This window comes from Boleophthalmus pectinirostris, unplaced genomic scaffold, assembly GCF_026225935.1.
Source record: "Boleophthalmus pectinirostris isolate CB_2022bp ecotype Guang Dong unplaced genomic scaffold, ASM2622593v1 HiC_scaffold_3, whole genome shotgun sequence".
Classification (NCBI taxonomy): Eukaryota; Metazoa; Chordata; class Actinopteri; order Gobiiformes; family Gobiidae; genus Boleophthalmus; species Boleophthalmus pectinirostris.
This window is the reverse complement of record NW_026571299.1, coordinates 34,740,086-34,754,908: the sequence shown is the minus strand read 5'-3', so window position 1 is coordinate 34,754,908 and position 14,823 is coordinate 34,740,086. Positions and strand designations below refer to the sequence as shown.

Sequence of the window (14,823 nt, the reverse complement as noted above, 5' to 3'; positions counted from 1 at the left end):
ACATACAATTTTGTGTCTGTTACGACCCAGTTATGCTAGGGACAGGGGGAAGAAACAAAATAACCAAGATTTTAAAATGGTAAAACTAAAGCTGTGATTTATTTAAAAGAATTGTTAAGGTGAAGCTAACAAAAGATGATATTTCCAATAATTAACAAACAGAGGCTCTAAACAGAGTAGCAAAATGGATGTAACTAAAGTAGACTAAAACAGACAAAGTATACAAAATGACAACACAAAAACAAAACCAGTCTCTAAGTCACAAGGACTCCAGTGTCTCAAACAAAATACACCCCGAAAGACACAACAAAGATGGCAGGCAAGTCCACAGACAGAACAGCTGCCATGAGTGGCAGGGGGCGGGTCCTTTTGTAGGGCTGGTCCTCCAGGTGTAGGCCCAAGATTGGCCAGGTGTTATGGCTTCCACCAATCAGCAGGAGGGTTCCACACGCCAGCTTCAATTGACCCCACCAATCACAGCAGGGGTATGGAGATGGAGGCTTACACACACACACACACACACACACATCAAAACAGATATGGCTGTAGGAGGAGCTGGAGGCCTGTGGCCGTAACAGTGTCCCTTATGGACATTTGTAAATCCAGGTCGGTCAAAAGCAAAAGAAATCGTGTCAGACTCCACACACTCACTGCATGAGGTGTTTAAGCCCCTTCCCTCAAGCAGGAGATACTCGGTGCACAGGTGTAGGACAACTAAACAAAAAAATTATTTTGTCCCTATTGCTATAGGTCTTTTAAATAAACTATAAAGGAAATGCTATTGTGCTGCACCATATTGTTCCATCACACTTAAACTTTCTTAAATTAACTTTTTTACTGTGTTGTTTTTATTCTTATGCCCTTGTCCATTGTCATGAACTGTGAGGATGTATGAATTGTTTGTTATAACTGAGTGCAATGCCCCTAATGTGCTGAAGTTGAAGTTTGTGTTTTAAACATTCTTACTGTAAGCCACATGTTTCTACTTATCTGGCCACTTGGCATGGTAATATCATGTAAAGCAATTTGTCAAAAGTTTGCCCAATTAGACAGCATTGGGGATTAAAAGAAATACATATTTAAAAATAGAAAATCCTGTCTTTCTTACATTTATACCCTATAATTTGATTTCACCCAGTACTATAATGAGCTTACCATTTAAAAGCATCACTGCATGTACTTATTAAGTGTTCTGTATAGTTTGTGTTGTGGTATCAAAGAGGCACTATGTTGCAGAGGCTAACATGGTTAATTTGTGTCTCATGGATACAGAGCTGTGAGAGTACATTCATCTGGAGTTAATCAGCAGGACTCCACACAGCCGTCAGAGCAGTTTTCATAAAATGGCTTTTTAATGGTACATGCTCCATCGTCAAGCAGCAAGCATGATACAGTGACACTACATTTATCAAACTGTGTCTCTATGATGTATCTTCAAAAAGTACTGCTTTCCTTTAAACCATGAACACATCTTGGACTGTATAAAATTGTGTAGTATAATTTGGCCAGCCATTTCTACTGCAATACGCCAACAATTACCCAGTATTCCACAGAGTTCTACAGAGTCCATTGTGGCACAAGATATCCTTATTTGAATAGTTCAAGTATTTAAGGTGTACTGCACAGCTGAAAAGGTCTAAAGCTTAATGATCAGGCAATCATATTTTCACTTACACACACTTTTTTGTTTTCATTAAAGGTGCACTATGCATTTTTTCTGGTGGGAAAGGGGTACACTATACCTGCTTGTCTCCATAAAGATGTTTTTACTTTGTCTGGAAAGTGCCATACTTTGACATTAAATTAAAGGTATTTTATTGGTTAGAAAGACCTTGGAAACAGACATTTTACAGTTTTACAGTCAGTACAGAGGGCTTGCCTCTTCATAAGTCTGACTTGTAACTTGAACTTGAGGTGTCTTGCAAGCAGGTGGCACCTCCACCTGAAACTTTTGCACAAACTTTTACACACAACTCATGCAAATTTCATACATTTTTTTAAGTAAAAACTAATATTGACTCATTTTTAAGTAAACATTAACAGTATACTTTTTGATAATACTAAACGTAAAGCTGTTGTGCAAATTATTTTCAGCTTGTTTAGACAATGGGGAAGAAATTGGGGTCTCTCTGCAGTCACAGTCTATTAATGGAAAATGACAGACACTTTTTCAATCAACACTATTTTTTGCAAAATGCTCCCATGGCTATCTTAATGAGTACCTCTGGTACTTTGTCGTTTGTTGCTGCTGTCTCGGTTTCTTTGACAAGTTAAAATAAGCATGAATTAACCTCAGTTATTGGCATAGAGACATTCACCATACATGGCTTAATTATTTTTAATTTTTTTTAATCTCAGATTGTACTGAATGATTGTCTTTTGGAAAAAAGTCTAAATTTTTGTGAAATGTCACTAGAAAATGTCAGTCATAAAGACAGACATTTTGTATGAGCAAAATGTAAGAGCAGGCAAAAGATCAGTACAAGAAGGGTATGGATAGTGAAAACTTTTGTGAGATGGGCCATATGCACAGCACAGATGAACTAGAAGCACAATGCATTAGAAGCCTTATAGTTTGACTAGTGACTAGTCAAACAAATATGTCTATTGTACATTTAACAGTTTAACAATATAAAAGATGAAAAAATATTTCTGAATTTGGTGAATTTAATAAATAAAATGTATTATTGCTAAAAAAAAATCTGAAATTGTTTATTCTTTTTTGACATTTTGAGTTTAAGTGGCTGTACCCCATTTTTCAATGTAATGTATCTAAGTCTGTCTTGTCCCAGAGCAGATATATTGTAAAAGCAGCTCTTGTCTAATTATATAGCGTTTTTATTGTCCGAGAATCAAGAAGTACCCCGTAAGCATGCTAGTTGTTGTTAGTATTACCATGATGGCAAAACTCACTGAAAGTTGTGAAAAGAGCTTAAAAGATGTTTCGGCATGTGTTGTGGTTATGTGATTATTATTATCAAAATACATTTTATAAATACAAAATATAATAGTCAGCTAGTCACAATTGTGTTGATTACTCATTGCAGCTCTACTGTCTCCACAATGCTTTCTATTTTTTTCTGCTTTCTCCTATCTGCCTGCATAAGTCCTATCAGAGATGTGTAAATCAGCATATAAGTATAAGAATTGCATTGTATTCATTACAGGTATTCTCAATATGTTCACCTGCCCTCTCCCTGTATCTCCTGTAATCTGGAGCTGCCACATTATGAAATGGAAAAAGAACGCTTGGAGACCCACAGCCCTTCTGAAATACAAACACACATCGTCTCATCTGTCAATACACTGCGTGATATATTTGAACCATTTCTGACCTTTTTACACCAGGCATGATAAAATATGAGCTGATCATTTATACATTGTTTTACCATATTAATCATGTTTAATCATCTCTCAGTGTTATATGTTCAGTGATTTCTGTATCACACTGAGTACATATCAAATCATATCTAAATCCATTCCATTCCATTCCATTTTCTTCCGCTTATCCGGGGCCGGGTCGCGGAGGCATCAGTCTAAGCAGGGACTCCCAGACCTCCCTTTCCATGCACACTTCCTCCAGCTCTTCTGGGGGGACCCCAAGGCATTCCCAGGCCAGCCGAGAAACATAGTCCCTCCAGCGTGTCCTGGGTCTTCCCCGGGGCCTCCTCCCAGTGGGACATGCCCAGAACACCTCCCGAGGGAGGCGTCCAGGAGGCATCCGGAAAAGATGCCCGAGCCACCTCAACTGGCTCCTCTCGACGTGGAGGAGCAGCGGCTCTACTCCGAGCTCCTCCCGTGTGACTGAGCTCCTCACCCTATCTCTAAGGGAGCGCCCAGCCACCCTGCGGAGGAAACTCATTTCGGCCGCTTGTATCCACGATCTTGTCCTTTCGGTCATTACCCAGAGCTCATGACCATAGGTGAGGGTGGGAACGAAGACTGACCAGTAAATCGAGAGCTTTGCCTTTCGGCTCAGCTCCCTCTTCACCACAACGGTCCGATACAGCGACCGCATCACTGCTGAAGCTGCACCGATCTGCCTGTCAATCTCACGCTCCATCCTCCCCTCACTCGTGAACAAGACCCCGAGATACTTGAACTCCTCCACTTGAGGCAAAGACTCCCCACCCACCCGGAGAGGGCAAGCCACCTTTTTCCGGTCGAGAACCATGGCCTCGGATTTGGAGGAGCTGATCTTCATCCCAGCCGCTTCACACTCGGCTGCAAACCGCCCCAGTGCACATTGCAGGTCCTGGTTCGATGAAGCCAACAGGACAACATCATCTGCAAACAGCAGAGATGAAATCCTGTGGTCCCCGAACCGGACCCCCTCCGGCCCCTGACTGCACCTAGAAATTCTGTCCATAAATACAATGAACAGAACCGGTGACAAAGGGCAGCCCTGGCGGAGTCCAACATGCACTGGGAACAGGTCTGACTTACTGCCGGCAATGCGAACACAGCTCCTGCTCCGGTCATACAGGGACCGGACAGCCCTTAGCAAAGGGCCCCGGACCCCATACACCCAGAGCACCCCCCACAGGACACCACGAGGGACACGGTCGAATGCCTTCTCCAAGTCCACAAAGCACATGTGGACTGGTTGGGCAAACTCCCATGAACCCTCGAGCACCCGATGGAGAGTGTAGAGCTGGTCCAGTGTTCCACGGCCAGGACGAAAACCACACTGCTCCTCCTGGATCCGAGGTTCGACTATCGGGCGGATTCTCCTCTCCAGTACCCTGGAATAGACCTTACCGGGGAGGCTGAGAAGTGTGATTCCCCTGTAGTTGGAACACACCCTCCGGTCCCTCTTCTTACACAGAGGGACCACCACCCCGGTTTGCCAGTCTAGAGGTACTGTCCCCGACCGCCACGCGATGTTGAAGAGGCGTGTCAGCCAAGACAGCCCCACAACATCCAGAGACTTAAGATACTCAGGACGGATCTCGTCCACCCCCGGAGCCTTGCCACCAAGGAGCTTGCCAACCACCTCAGTGACTTCAGCCAGAGTGATGGACGAGTCCGCCTCTGGGTCCCCAGTCTCTGCTTCCTCCTCGGAAGACGTGACGGTGGGATTGAGGAGATCCTCAAAGTATTCTTTCCCCCGTCCAACTACATCCCCAGTCGAGGTCAACAGCTCTCCCCCCGCACTGTAAAAAGTGTTGGTGAAGAACTGCTTCCCCCTCCTGAGGCGCCGGACGGTTTGCCAGAATCTCTTTGAGGCCGTCCGATAGTCCTCCTTCATGGCCTCCCTGAACTCCTCCCAGCTCCGAGTTTTTGCCTCTGTGACCGCACGAGCTGCCGCACGCTTGGCCCGTCGGTACCCATCAGCTGCCTCAGGAGTCCCACGAGCCAACAAGACCCGATAGGACTCCTTCTTCAGCTTGACGGCATCCCTTACTTCCGGTGTCCACCACCGGGTTCGGGGATTGCCGCCGCGACAGGCACCACAGACCTTACGCCCACAGCTCCGAGCAGCCGCATTGACAATGGAGGTGGAGAACAGAGCCCACTCGGACTCCATATCTCCAACCTCCCCCGGGATCTGGGAGAAGCTCTCCCGGAGGTGTGAGTTGAAGATCCCTCTGATGGAGGGTTCCACCAGACGTTCCCAACAGACCCTCACGACACGCTTGGGTCTGCCAGGTCTTTCCGGCTTCCTCCACCGCCAGTGGATCCAACTCACCACCAGGTGGTGATCGGTTGACAGCTCAGCCCCTCTCTTCACCCGAGTGTCCAAGACACGCGGCCGGAGGTCAGATGACACGACGACAAAGTCAATCATCGACCTCCGGCCTAGGGTGTCCTGGTGCCACGTGCACTTATGGACACCCTTGTGCTCGAACATGGTGTTCGTTATGGACAAACTGTGACTAGCACAGAAGTCCAATAACAGAACACCACTCGGGTTCAGATCAGGGAGGCCGTTCCTCCCAATCACCCCTCTCCAGGTGTCACTGGCGTTGCCCACGTGGGCATTGAAGTCCCCCAGTAGAACAACGGAGTCCCCAGTTGGTGCACTGTCTAGTACCCCTCCCAGGGACTCCAAGAAGGCCGGGTACTCTGCACTGCTGTTCGGCCCGTAGGCCGACACCACAGTGAGAGACCTGTCCCCGACCCGAACCGCAGGGACACGACCCTCTCGTTCACTGGGGTGAACTCCAACACGTGGCGGCTGAGCTGTGGGGCTATAAGCAGGCCCACACCAGCCCGCTGCCGCTCCCCGCAGGCAACACCAGAAAAATGGAGGGTCCAACCCCTCTCGAGAGGTTGGGTACCAGAGCCCAAGCTGTGCGTGGAGGTGAGGCCGACTATATCTAGCTGGTACCTCTCAACCTCCCGCACAAGCTCAGGCTCCTTCCCCCCCAGCAAGGTGACGTTCCACGTCCCTACAGCCAGGTTCTGTGTCCGTGGACTAGGTTGCCGGGATCCCTGACCGCGACCGCTGCCTAGTTCACAGTGCACCTAACCCCTATGAAACCCTCTGTGGGTGGTGAGCCCACAGGAGGGCGGGCCCACGTCGTCCCTTCGGGCTGAGCCCGGCCGGGCCCCGTGGAAAAAGGCCCGGCCACCAGGCGCTCGCTTTCGAGCCCCAACCCCAGGCCTGGCTCCAGGGTGGGGCCCCGGCTGCGCCATACCGGGCGACGTCACGGTCCTTGTTTTTATACTGTTCATAGAGGTTCTATGAACTGCTCTTAGTCTGCCCCGTCACCTAGGACCTGTTTGCCATGGGAGACCCTACCAGGGGCATAATGCCCCGGGCAACATGGCTCCTAGGATCATTCGGGTACGCAAACTCCCCCACCACGATAAGGTGGCAGTTCAAGGAGGAGTCTAAATCCATCGAAAGAGAAATACACTTTAATCACTTATCACTGGCAATTCCTTCCTTTTTTGTGTTACATAGTGAATTTTCTCTCTGACCTAACATTTGAAGTCAATTGATGACTACATAACTACATTTTCAAAACATGCTACATAAGGTCTCCAGGAAGAACAGCTGATAGCTAATGGTGTAAACAACAACTGAGATATTATCAATTATTTTATGTATCTGTGTATCTGTAACTGTAACCCCCAAACTGGAAGAGTGGCTACAGCAGATACCGGGAAAAACAACGGACATCTCAGTCCAGAAAAGATCAGTACTAGGAACAGTAAAGATACTGTGCAGAACTCTCAGGGTCCCAGGCCTCTTCTTCTAGTTCTGCGCAGTATCTTTGCTGTCCCCAGTACTGCACTTTTCTGGACTGAGATGTCTGTTGTTTTTCCCGGTATCTGTTGTAGCCACTCTTCCTGTTTGGGGGTTACAGCCCCGAGTGCTCCGATCACCACAGGCACCACTGATGCCTTTACTTTCCAGGCTCTCTCCAGCTCCTCCTTGAGCCCCTGGTATTTCTCTAAATTCTCATGTTCCTTTATCCTGATATTACCATCGCTTGGTATTGCGATGTCCACCACCACGACTCTGCTCTGTTTCTTATCCACCACCACTATGTCTGGTTGGTTCGCCATCACCATCCTGTCAGTCTATCTGGAAGTCCCACAGGGCTTCCAGATAGGCTTCCAGATGCAGCGGCTGCGGTAAAAAAAAAAAAAAAATCTCAGGACGTGCCAGTTCCCCAGTGATGTGCACAGCTTATGGAGCCAGGACCGACCCATTCATCGTGAAAGTTTTATCCCATACCATGGGCATATTTGAGTAAAATTGTCCAGTTTTGATGTATTTTAAAATTATGAAGTGTCATCAATTTGGCTGGACAATCCTCTGGACAACATTTCTGAAGTTCACTGGAGCAACAGGTAAATTATTCATGTACAGGTAGGCGGTGAGTCAAAGAGGCTGACATAGACTGTGATTTTGTTTATGTTCTGCTATGGCATTTGGGATGGTAATAATTTGTATTATAAACATAAGATCAATTTTAAACTTGGTTTGTTTATTTTATTGATTTAAGTCTACTAATTGCACTGGGTTTCTGCATTCTAGCCTAGCCAAAATGAATGATGTTCATGTCTAGTTGTGTCACAATTTCTAAATACACATTTGTAATCTCTGTAACAACAGTTTATGGAGAGAAATAAGACCTCTGTGCCATATGACTTTCTATATTACAGTCAGAAGCCACACTCTTTCAAATCTTAAACCTGTCCCATTGCTGCACAGAGGGGCCTGATACAGTGGTTCAATAGAAGCTGTCAGGATTGCTTCAAAAACTCAAACTCAAATCACCAATGCCCCCAATCAAATTACCATTAATACCTTGCAACTACATTGCACTGCTATCACTAGAACTATTGCCTGTAGTTATTTCATTGTTTAGTTAATTGCTCTACTCTTTTTCAGGCATGCCTTCATTTTCATTATACTCCTACCATTTATACCTCCTTATCTTTAGGTGCAGTTGGCCACAGCTAATTAAAAGTAAATATGACTCGATTGACCAACTCCCAACAAAACCTCTCCGGAATGTATGGTATTTGTCCATCCATGAGTAGTTATACATTTCTGTGCTGTGAGATGGATCCAGTGAGCATGCAAAGGGCTTATTGGTAATCTAGTCCTGGAATTGTCCACTATTCATCTTTCTGATGTTGGCTGCACACTGGGCAAACTTCAGAGGGCCTATTACCTTATTTCCCTTCATCTACGTTGATCCGGAGTCTGGCATATGGCCCTGGCACAGTTTGAAACCTATTACATGACAGATGACATGTCTCAAATCTCGTCCGCTCCTATGAAAACCCGGTATGCCACGTTCCTTAGAGGAATGCAAAGATGGGATGATTTCTCCATCACCAGGACTTATCTTGTCTGCTCCGAACTTTGTCATTTTTAATGTAATTTGACCATTTGATATTTCTGCCGAGGAGTTAGATTTTTGCTAGAATTGGTTTGTATATTGGTTAGTCTGTGATCAAAATACATCAAAAGCTTGAGCTGAGAGGCTTGACACCTCATTGATCATAAACATTTTTTGGACAATAGACTGTAATTTTCAACATTAAAAGATAATACTAATATTACCAAATCATCTTATAATAGTTATTTTATAGATCAGTACAGGCTATGTCCTACCTTGTCCTATTTCAGAGATTCTGTTAGTATCAACCTACTCAAATGATTTAATAGTGGAAATAATTAGCTTTTGTATTTAAGCCTTGAACTGATCTTTTTCCTCTTTACTCCGGCGCATCTCTTTTCTAGCAAAATTGTATTGGATGCTATTTTATGTTAAGGTTGATGAAATGAGTGTGAGTGAAAGCAGGAATGTGGGGAACACGGATGTTGAAATGAAGACTATAAAGGCAACAGAGAAAAGGGGTTGGATTGATCAAAGTCTGTATAAAAATGTCAGTAGGCGGTGACATTTAAGGGACAAATGAATATGAATGAGGCTTTTCCAGTTATACAAATCTGTATAGGTGAACATAAACCATTACCTTTCGAACACAAATTTGGCATTGCAAAACCTCCATGAACTATTTTTCTCTTCACTTGCTACAATAATTTTTAAAGTATTCTCTGCACTTTGACCCCTTTCATATGTTCAGTACCCCAGAACTGCAGACATCATATATGGCTCCCTATTGTTCATTTTCCATATTCGGTACAAAGCCCCCATAAACTCAACCTCTGACATTAATAAAATAGGATTCTGGAAGGTGAGACAGATTGAAAGTCTTTTTGCAGCTCATCTCAAATGTGATATTATGCAGCCACCGTCAGGTTATCTGTCACTGCCAAAGGTCTGTGGGATGAGCTCAAAAATACATGAGTCCTTATATTTATTAATATTCATGTTCAGCCATAATTAAGGTCCTGTCTTAGGGTGAAGTGATAATCTGTTATGTTCATGAGGGAATATTATGCATATCTTTTCAAATAAGGCAAAATGTGTTAAATTGGTCAAGATCAAAATTTGTTTTTTTCTTGATTTTTTTGACCACCAACACAGCTTTAGAGCAGCTAATCACACAAATGTGAAGTGAAACAGGGTGGGCCACAGCCAATCACCTCTTATCCCAAAGTGTCATAGTGATTCAGATGGCTCATGGCAAGCTTGCAATAGATAAAACATTTTCTAGTTAGAATAAGACTGATTTTGTCATAAAGTTCTATTTTTACATCGCATTTTATGAGGGGAAAAACTAAATTTACTGACATGAATACTGTGAATACTGCACCACTGTCACCCATCTAATGTTTCTGACCCACTTTACTCTGTAACAGGGCCTGGTTGTTGCTGTTCACATCAGATGGTTCTTGCTTACATTAAAATTCATTTTAGTACACAAAACACAGGGTGAACTGTTGTGAGGGGATCTTCACATTCTTCTCGATTCTTCTGGAAGTATCTCAACCTATGAGTTCCTGTGCCTCGTCAGCTTCACCTCTGACCTGCTCTGGGATCAGGCCATGTCCGAGTTGGGCTGCTGCAGGTGGGCTCTCTTTCCATCCTGGAGTTTGGTCTGGAAGTCCACAGAGATCAGGAAAGCCTTCAGAAATACCTCCATAAACTCAGGCAGCTCCAGGGGAACACTAACACAGAGGCAGCCTTGGTTGTAGCCCGTGATGTGTTGGTGGATTCAGGCCTTGATGTGCCCAAAGTGCTGCTGTGGCTCACGGATGGAAGTCCAGCCCAGAAATGTGGAGGGTCCCATGGCAGAGCTAAAGGCACAGGGGGTCCATATTTTAGCTGTATTCACGGTACATGGGGACTTCCAGGTGCGACAGCGCATAGTGTCACCTCCAGTAATATCACATCTGTATTCTGTGGACATCGAAAACATTGAGATAATTGCAAAAGATCTGAGAGAGGCTTTAATAAGTATGTATCAGTATGGATCTTGTCACCATTTAAGAAACTCAAGATTCATTTATTATCTGCCAAAACATTTAAATAAATAATTTATAGATCTCCAAAGTGAAAACATAGGATAATGCTTTCCTTTAAACATTTTCTTAATTGTGGTATTATATTGTGTAGAGATACTGTTTTAATTTATTACTTGGATTTCACATGCAACTCAGGGGGTGGTCAGTTGACTTTAGCAGCAAATTGAAAGTTACTAGCTAATTTTAATCAGTCAAACATAGACTATTCCTCCTTTTAAGCAACAACAAAGTGTGTGTAGATCATTGGAAAGTTGCAGGAGTGAAGATGTTGTTATTTGAATTTAAACTGTATGTTCGATAATAAGAACACACATAGTGACTTATTTAAGAGCAATTTCCTGATACAAAGTCTTATTTTCTTTTTCTAATTTCATGTGCAGAAATCCTCAGCACTGAGCAGCTCCATTTGATTCACTTGACTTCCCACAGTGCTTTGCTGCAATGACGCCCCATCATCACGACAGACATTGGTTACTATGAGCTGTGGTACTCTGGTCTCAGGGCAGAGTCTGTGACCAAACAGTATCTTTCAGGAGGGTCCAGTTCAGTGGAGCTGAGCGGTCTGCAGCCTGAGACCTCCTACACAGCCTTCCTACACCCACAGGCCAACTACAGGCTGTTTAACACACTGTCAGTGCACTTCACCACTCTACCAGGTGAGAAGAAGAAGGTACCTAAACACATCACCAGTCCTCTCTCTCATTATTTTTAGTATCACCCTATTATATATTTAAGGGGCATACAGAAGTCATGATGTCATTATGTTTAAACAGCATTACATTTTGGTTTAAATAGCTTAAAGGTGCATTACATACATTTCTGGTTGAGGGATGGACATCAGTTGTCTTGTGGAAATGTTATTGTTTTACCTGAAATGTTCCTTATAAGTATGTCATTAAATTAATCTATCTCAATCAAAGGTGATTTCATTGCTCAAAACCTGGCGACATCACCTGCTTGCCTTCATGAAGCTAGATAAGTTTAATGCTACACTGTGGACATTCTAGGCAAAGTAATAACAAGTCCATTAACATTTCCACCAAGCCTAGGTAAATCTATAGTTTGTATGAGTAACCACTTGCCAAATCATTACAAGCAAGTAAGGCAGTCTCTGTAATTGAATTATAATTATGAGAAGACTTTTGGAGAGTTGCCCCAAATTTGCAAGATCTACCGTAATCAAAACGATTATTTTCTTTTTTAGTCAGTTAGTGATCACTACAGCAACAAATTCCATGGTGATTTGGCAGATTTTTACCCTGGATGGCCTTTCTTGGAATCAACTTCCCCCTTTTCTTACCCTTTACTCTGACTGGACAAAGGATGTAATGTCTTACCCAGCTTCCTCCTGTACTCAAGGAGTATTCTTACCCACTTAGGTCTCTCTTGCTTCATTCATTATAGTTAGAAAATGTCATGCAGAGTTATGCCACTATGCCGGTTGGTGGCAACATGAATAAAATATCACTAGGATGCACATGTGAATTTAGAAAATACTTGTAATTTGCCCATAACTATATAGTGGTTGAAGAAGTATTCAACACAAGGGCAAAAATATTCATATAAGGTAATATCACATAAATAATTACAGTAAGTAAACAGTAAACTTCACAGTAAAAAGTATTTCACACAGATTTTGAGAACTATTGTTGTGAATGTGATCTTGAAAAATAATAAACTGATGTTTGCTTTCAGAAGTCAATTTTTGCTTCTCTTTTTTCTGTTTGCTTAAAGCCAGTACTTTAACTTAAAACCTTCAGTTAGGGTGTCTTACCATAAACATGCTTATAATAAACCAGCCATTTCAGCAGGTCTGAAACTATAAGAAAAAAATACTCATACTTTTCAGTCCAGTTAAAAATGTAGTGGTGTAGTAAATACAGATACCTACTCTCAAATGTAGTAAAATTAAGTAAAAGTAAAAAGTATCCACTGAAAAAATACTTACAGATATGTAAAATTATACTTAAAAACTGAACTACAAATGTTATGTTCCTACTTCAGTATTTTGTCACCTGCAGATGTCTTGAGTCCCACTGTGGTCTATGTGTCAGACCCGAGTCCCCAGGAGGTCCAAGTTAGTTGGGGTCCTCTTCAGCCATCAGTCATCCTGGGGACCATCCCCTTTGGATAGGTCCACATTGTGATGTTTGGAAATCATCAAAGCAGCGCTGTGGTGAAGGACCTGGAGCCGCATTCGGTGTATCTCATCAGAGTAACAGCTCAGTATGCAAATGGAAAGTAAAGGGCCATGTCTATCAAGGCCTGTACACAAGCAGGTGAGTTTCTTAGCAATGTGCAATAGTTTTAAGTTATTATTAAGGTTCTCAAAAAATCTTTTCATGGGTTTTGAGCTATGGTCCTTTATCATTATGGTACTGAAATCAGTACTGAGTATCAAGCCTTTTCCTTTGCATTAAAATCCAGCAAAATGTTAGTACTGTGACAACACTAATCAGTATATTACATTTAAAACTGCATCACTGAACCATGTAATTCAAATATAAAAACAACACTATTAATTGCACCCCTCCTCTTGGTTGTTTGAGTTTGCATTGGGCTGCCAATGAGTCAGCAGCAAAGGTTATACAGACTGCAAAGCTGTTTACAAGCCACCCAGAGAAACTGCACTTTGTTGATTTGTTGGTGCACATGAGCATAGAACATTTTACATAATTATATAAAATGTTAGCAGCAAGACATTTCTCTAATTCTCCATTTAAATTCATGGATTCAAATGGAAGTATGGGTCATTATTAGCAGTTAGACATATAAGTGGGCAGGGTGCTAGAAGATTACACACAAACATGACTGTCATAGATGTAATGTCTTGCCTTTCTAAAATTAGCAACACCTTTTGTGTAGGTGCCATAGTGTGTATTGTGGATGAATGCTGTTGTAAAACTTCCACTTTTGTAGAGGCAGTACATAAGCTTGATTTACCAAATGCTAATCTCTCCCCTTGCCCTCTCACAGAACCCATCCCAGCATTGGTCGACCTGCAGCTGCGTCCCGTGGACCAAGAGGAGGTGCAGGTAATATGGAGAGCTCATAAGGAAGGTTTGACAGGGTACTGGCTCAGCTGGGACAGTCCACAGTCCCAGAGCCTGTCTTGGTATTTGCCCCCCTCCTCTCACACCACTATTATCAGTGGCATCGCTCAAAATGGTCGGGTCTGTGTTTCTCTGGTCTGCAGCTCCGGGAGTGGGGAGGGCATATGCTGTACTGCACACTAAAAATATGACTATTATTAATAATAGTAGCAATGCAATGTATAGTAATAATTTATTACTAGACAGTTGCAAAAAGAAACAACATTTATTCAAAGCCTCTTTTTTCAGATTTTAATGAGTTAAACACTTTAATGCTATCAGTGTATCATATTATTCAAATAATTGATGAGATTTCGTATTCTCCAAACCAAGAAGAACAAATCTGGCTCCTGCTCTAGAGATGGTAGCCTGCAATGTACAGTAGAGTTGCACAAATATCTAAATATATATTTTCCCAGGAGAAAAACTTAAATAATACATGACATGGTTTTCTATGGGGGATATAGCAACATACCAGGCACCTTACCTTCCTACTGTCAAAATCATGCCAGGTTCCTGTAAGAGTCGTACTAATTTTGAGTGAGAGTCAATGGTTGTCCATCAGTTTTTCACCTTTGGGCAAAATGCATCCTGCCTCAGGCTTTTGACTGACAGAGTGTTGAAATGAATACAGACTGTGCTAGCTGGTTGTATGCAGCTATCTAGTATGCTTTATATGCTTTTATATTTATGCTTTTTATCCATTATGATTACATGCTGTCTACTCTTACTAGCTTCATTCTAACTCTCAAGCTCTCCAAAGTTGCATCACAACACACACTGTTTATTTCACAGTGACTTTGAACATTCTTTTGTACAACATTC

General features: G+C 42.9%; 1 pseudogene; it reads left to right on the top strand.

The window, feature by feature from the left end:
* The first annotated feature begins 5,495 nt into the window (after positions 1–5,495).
* LOC129411000 (von Willebrand factor A domain-containing protein 1-like) lies at positions 5,496–14,142 on the top strand (annotated as a pseudogene).
* Positions 14,143–14,823: the final 681 nt, after the last annotated feature.